The sequence below is a fragment of the Pseudoliparis swirei genome, chromosome 20, assembly GCF_029220125.1.
Source record: "Pseudoliparis swirei isolate HS2019 ecotype Mariana Trench chromosome 20, NWPU_hadal_v1, whole genome shotgun sequence".
In the NCBI taxonomy this organism is placed as follows: Eukaryota; Metazoa; Chordata; class Actinopteri; order Perciformes; family Liparidae; genus Pseudoliparis; species Pseudoliparis swirei.
This window is the reverse complement of record NC_079407.1, coordinates 19198094-19204093: the sequence shown is the minus strand read 5'-3', so window position 1 is coordinate 19204093 and position 6000 is coordinate 19198094. Positions and strand designations below refer to the sequence as shown.

The 6000-nt window shown below is 42.2% G+C and overlaps 1 pseudogene; it reads right to left on the bottom strand.

Annotated features, from left to right (window-relative positions):
• Positions 1 to 427: 427 nt before the first annotated feature.
• Positions 428 to 5241, bottom strand: LOC130210807 (zona pellucida-like domain-containing protein 1; annotated as a pseudogene).
• Positions 5242 to 6000: the final 759 nt, after the last annotated feature.

Sequence of the window (6000 nt, the reverse complement as noted above, 5' to 3'; positions counted from 1 at the left end):
GTTTCTCCCAAACATACAGTTACTGCAGTCCAAATGGAGCACTACCTTCCAGTTTAGCTGATTCATCCCCCTCACGTTTCACGTGGGTCGTCTTGTCATGGAGTTTGTCGTGGCCTACTTAACAATACAGTAACTCATAATTAGATCATTTGTCTACCTAGCTGATTGCTTTGCTTGTTTTTTTTATAATGTACATGAGAAAATCCTTACCTTGACCACGTAAACTGGATATATAGGCCGCTTGTGAACTTTCCGGCCACTCAGAAACATAATCTCATCCTGATTGACTGAAAGGTTCTGCTGTATTTCGAATATTTCTGGGTGGCAAACTTCACCAGCCTTCAAAAACACAAGATTAATACAATGGGGCTTAGACACCCTCTAGTGGAGGGTTATTAAAAAAGCATCACTCCACAGACCTTAATAGTTACTTGCTGTTCTCCTCTGTGCTTCCAAAGCCAAGCACATCAAACGTCAAACTGAAGAAAAATCTTAGAAGTACACATTTAAAACTTAATATTCATATTGACAGTGCTTATGGTTATAGGGCTGAATCAGGTTCACCTGGTCCAGCCATAGAGATGCTGCTATAGGCGTATAGGCTGCTGGGGGACATTTAGGATACACTGAGCACCTCTCTCCTCTTCTCTCTCTACTTATGGATTTACAATTCACATGATTAACTCTGCGTTCACGTCTCATAGGGTCCATCGGACCTGGCTGGGTCTGATGCCATGGCTCTGCTGATGTCCCGCCCACTCCTCCTCTCTACCTCCATCTGCCTGATGGATCATGGAGGTCTGGATCGGGGTCCATTCCTACTACCAACTATTCATACACTACACTCTATCATACTCATTGAATGTGTTGTAACTCTGTAATGAATCCTTCTGGTCACATGACATCTATTGCTTCTGTCCATCCTGGAGAGGGATCCTCCTCTGTTGCTCTCCTGAAGGTTTCTTCCCTTTTTTTCCCAGTGAAAGTGTTTTTTTTTCTATCTTGGGAGTTTTTCCTGATCCTATGTGAGGTCCTGGGACAGGGATGTCGTATGTGTACAGACTGTAAAGCCCTCTGAGGCAAATTTGTAATTTGTGATATTGGGCTATACAAAATAAACTGAATTGAATTGAACATTGAGCAGCTCTACTTTTTGTACACTCTACATTCCTCTGCAGTTATAAAACAGCATAGTGTGCTTGTTTGCCAGTTATACTCAGTTTGATGAATTAATCCTGATATTTTTCTCCCAAGACTGCACTGAAGAGAACCAAAGCCATCTTGTATGTTAGGAATTGTTTCATGTGGACTGTGAAATGCACTCGAACATGGGATTACAATCAACAGCATGTTGAGCAGACTCTCGACTTAATGTTTCATATGTTGAAAGCTTTTATAATAATAATATTAATGCATGACATGGGAATATGGCACAAAATGCTCCAAGCAATAGTGTATTCAGTACAGCAGAGAGCAGTACATGCAAACATTATGCACTTATGTGAATGCCACCCTGTCAAACTCATAATGACAACATGTTGCCTGTGCCGACCTCTGTTCATCAACATTATGGCTCGCGGCTATCTTTAACGTTTCAGTTTTTGATAAGAAAGATGCCGCCGTTCCCAGGACAACAGATGTGCCTTTGCTATCAGACAGACCACCAGACAGCACTGTGCACAAATGAGAGTGACATTATGGGTTGCACTATTCCGGCGTACAACAGAATACATTATTGACATTTAATATGTGGAGGAATGTAATTAGTCCAAATTTTGAAAGGATGTCCTCATGGCAGTCAAGTTAATACAAAACATAATTACACTCGTCTTCGGCTGCAAGAAAGACAGGGTCAGTGTGTTATTATGCGAGGAATTTTACATCCGACAAAATTAATTAATTAAATTACAGAGGGAAAGAGCAAAAGCAGGAGCGGAAGTTATAATTGCAGCAGAACTAAAACATTGACAGGGGCTGGACTTTTTTTCTATGCTCACCTTGTTGTATCATTTGTGTGATTCACATAATAGACATAACCTTTTTTTTTATTTATTGTCACATTTTTTTTTAGTTATCCTTTTATACAAGTATAATCGGATATAAAAAACACCCAAAGCAGAAAAAAAAAAAAAAAAAGAATAAGAAATAGAATAAGAATAAACATATAAAAAAAAGAAAATAAAAACATATATATATATATATATATATATAACATATAATATATATACAATATATATATAATATATATATAAACAATATAATAATATTATTGATATATATACATATAATATATATATATATATATATATATAATATATATATATATATAATATATATATATAAATATATAACTAATGGCATAGATATATCATAGTATATTCTGGTGTATAGTGTTAATGAGGGAGGCAGTCCTGTTCAGCAGCAGCAGCCTGATGACTGAGAACTTGTCCCTGACAGTGTTGTGCGGCACTTGATATACTGCGGTCGCGCCGGTAGAGGGAGAAGGGTGAACAGTTTGTGGTGGTTATTATCTTCTTCAGCATCTTTTTCTGTGCGGCGCCGCCCGCTTGTGTGTATAGTGGGGGGGATGGTGCCTCAACGATGTAGGTACTCGACCGCACCACCTCTGGTCGCCTCTCCCCGGTGCAGGCGGCAGTTCAGGGCGCAGTCGCGTGGATCAGACACATATTTATGGTACTGGTGTAGAATGTTGTGAGGATGGAGGATGTGGGCCATGTTTTTCTCAGTCGCTCAAGGAAACAGCCGATTTCAAATACTAGCACCACACCACGTGTTGGTCCACCAGTGGTGGTGGTGTGAGATGGATGAGTGGAGAGATGTGCACGTGCCCTCTCTTTGCTGACCCTCTCTCTCTGCTGGTCCCTCTATCTGAGGTGGGTGTCCTCTCCCTCCGCTGCTCCTTGGTCTCCTATCGCTGAGAGCTTGGCTGTTCGAGGACGACCCCCTCCTCCTGGCCCCCTCCTCCTCCTCCCTCCACCTCCCTCCCTGTAGGTCGTCAGCCCAAGTCTGCCCAGCTAAGCCTGTGTACCAACAATGATGAACTTGCTGTTGATGGCACGTGTGCATGGTGGGTGGTCAGGGAGTAGAGGAGTACAGAGAGCGAGGAAGAGGGGGGGAGGGGCCCCTGAGGGGAGGCGTGAGGGTCAGCGTACCGCCCTCCCCACCCTCACCACGGCGCCCGGCCGACAGGAAGTCCAGTCTCCGCTGCACATGGTAGTGTGGCCTGAACCTCTGAGCTTGGTGGTGTGCTTGCGGCGGGAAAAATAGTGTTGAGCGCTGAGCTGTAGTCCAACCAGCATTCGCACACAACAGTTCCTCCTCCAGGTGGGGGAAGGGCGGTGTGAGTGCCATTAAGTGTCGTCGGGTGTGTGGATCTGTTTTGACGATATGCAAATTGCCATGGGTCCAGCGTGGCAGGCAACATGGAACAAATGAAGTCCTTGACCAACCTCTCGAACCTCTCGAACCCTATTGGAGATTTCTGATTGAAATGCATGGAGTGCCTTCCCTCCTTAAAGGTGCTGCAGGTGCTGCTTTGGCAGAGGCGAGTGATGCAGTGCAGATCGCAGGTGGAGATGCTCTCATTCTGCTGCTTGTTGTAGAGGAAAGATGGAAAGACGTTCTTTTGGCTATCCCCGTTCTCTAGCATGTTGGTCAGCTGATCTATGAGCTCCATTTGCCCAGCCCAAAGACACATATAGGTAGTATTAATGATAGAAATATGAAGAGGCTCCCCCCCCCTTTTGGATATAGATGTGAGAAAACTTGTGTAAAAATGTAATTTCAAACTGCTGGATTGACAGGTAGTACCCATTATAAAGTTCCCACTTTTTATAAACAGAATATATTTTGACGTTTTTTTTGTTGTGATTTAGGAGAAAAACAGAGACTCCGGGTCACAGGTCAAATTCTTGAATTCAAGATCTATCAGGACACGGCCAAATGGTTGTAGACAATGAGTGATGCATTTTATTCTATGAACGCAGCCATCCATGACCGACATCCAGGAATACAAGTTATACTTTGGAAAGATAAAAGTTTAACTTGTTCACTTCAACTTCTCCCAAACTTGAGAATGAGAGTTGTTTACCTAATTTCTTATAACAAAAAATACTTTTAAATTAAAATTTGAGGCCCAGGTTTGAACAAAGCAGAGAAAGCAAAGGCTGCAGGTGTCACATCATGTAAATGGTTCTTACTGTGAAGCTCGTACTGTAGATGTGTGTTCACAGTTCAATACCCCAAGGTCTCAAAACAAGTTGCGTGGTATAATTTATATCCTGGCAAAGGAAGAGAATCTAAAAAAAATTTACACTCTCTTCAGCAATATTCATGAGTTTGTGTCGGTGCCAGGAATAAACGAAGGCACGATGTGGGAAAGGTGCAAGGCTGAGGCCACTGATAAAGCTCCCACGACGAAGAAAAGAATGAGATCACACTTGACACAGGCGAAATGTTCGACGTCTTAATGTATTTTTTAACACTTACATCCACTTGGTTGTTGTCGATGAGATACTCCAGTGGATAAGCACACCAATAATAGTACTTGAGCTCTGCGTTAGGTGATCATCACAGTGGTGGGGTCAAAGGATCGGACCACCCCGCTGACGTTGACCGTCTTGTTGTTGGAGAAGTCTGAGAATATTCCCGTCCCTGGCATGCTCGTGGCCTGAGGAATTATTTAATGGAAGCATGATTATTTAAATGCTAAAAAATAAATGTTGGCAATCGTCTCTTGCACAGAAGGAGGCAATGATGAAATCACAGCAAGGAAGTGGAACTCTCTCCTTCTCCTCTGAAAAATAAAGTTGTGATATTGCATATACCTCTGTATTATTAAGTCAAAAGCAGTTGGACATGTTGTTTTTTGGACCCTCTTTTTCACGTCTTCTTCTCTGGCTAAAAACACAGAAGTCAGATACCCCTTTCAACTTTCTAAATCTGCTCTACCTCTCCTCAGCTGAAGGCTAACAATGCTCACAACCACCACCATAACATGAAATCAGAACTCTTTATCGAAGCAATACACACAAAGAAGTTACTCTCACAAGCATTTCCCTGAATCTAACAATGGTTCATTGAGTTGCCCGGCGTCGCCTGACAGTCCACATCGTCTTGGGTGCTGTTGAGGATCAGTAAGCTCAAGTTGGATCCAGTGCAGACAACCAGGCAGATTTGAATCGCTTGCAGATATGTCACAGTAATATCAGTAATGTCAATGTGTTTTAATGTTGAGACTGCATTGGTATCTCAGGATACTGATTTGAAAAGAATCGTGTTAATCCAAACTTCTGTTCACACCCAAATTCAGACTTTTAAAGTCCACACAGAAGGAGGACCGTCCAGGATCGGGGATCGAACCCGGGCCCCTTTTGCTGTGAGGTAACAGTGCTAGCCACTCAGATACCACCGTGCAGCGCTATATAATCTATTTTATATTACATTTTTAAATGACATATACATTTCCTCTGTAAAGACAATTACCAGTGCAAATCCTCTGGCTCCTCCAGTGGCTCCTCCAGGAGGTCTGGAGATGTCAGATATTACCAAAAGCAAAGAAGACACAAACTGTTTTAATAAATATGTTTGACCTCCAGTTCCATTTTAAAAGAGTAAACTTTTTAAAGAATAGTGTGGTAGTTAAATGTATTGCGTGAACTAAAGTCAATATGGCCTCCATATATAACAACAATCGATTTGACTCCTTGAGTCCAAAACAAAAAATTAAGATTGAAGGTCACGCTAATCCTACCGGTCGTCTGGCTGCGCAGTCAGATATGCTGATACACAGGGAGGTCAAGCTGGAAAAGCTGAAAAAAGCCATCTCACTGCTTTGCAAACACACAAATGTCAAACACAGAAAGTCTTAAAAAAGTCCAATGAGCCCATCTTAAAAATATAGATCCACATTAAATGTAATCCTGTCAATCAAGGAAACTTTGCTTGCCTCTTGGATCTTACCTCCTCAGTCTCTTTGCT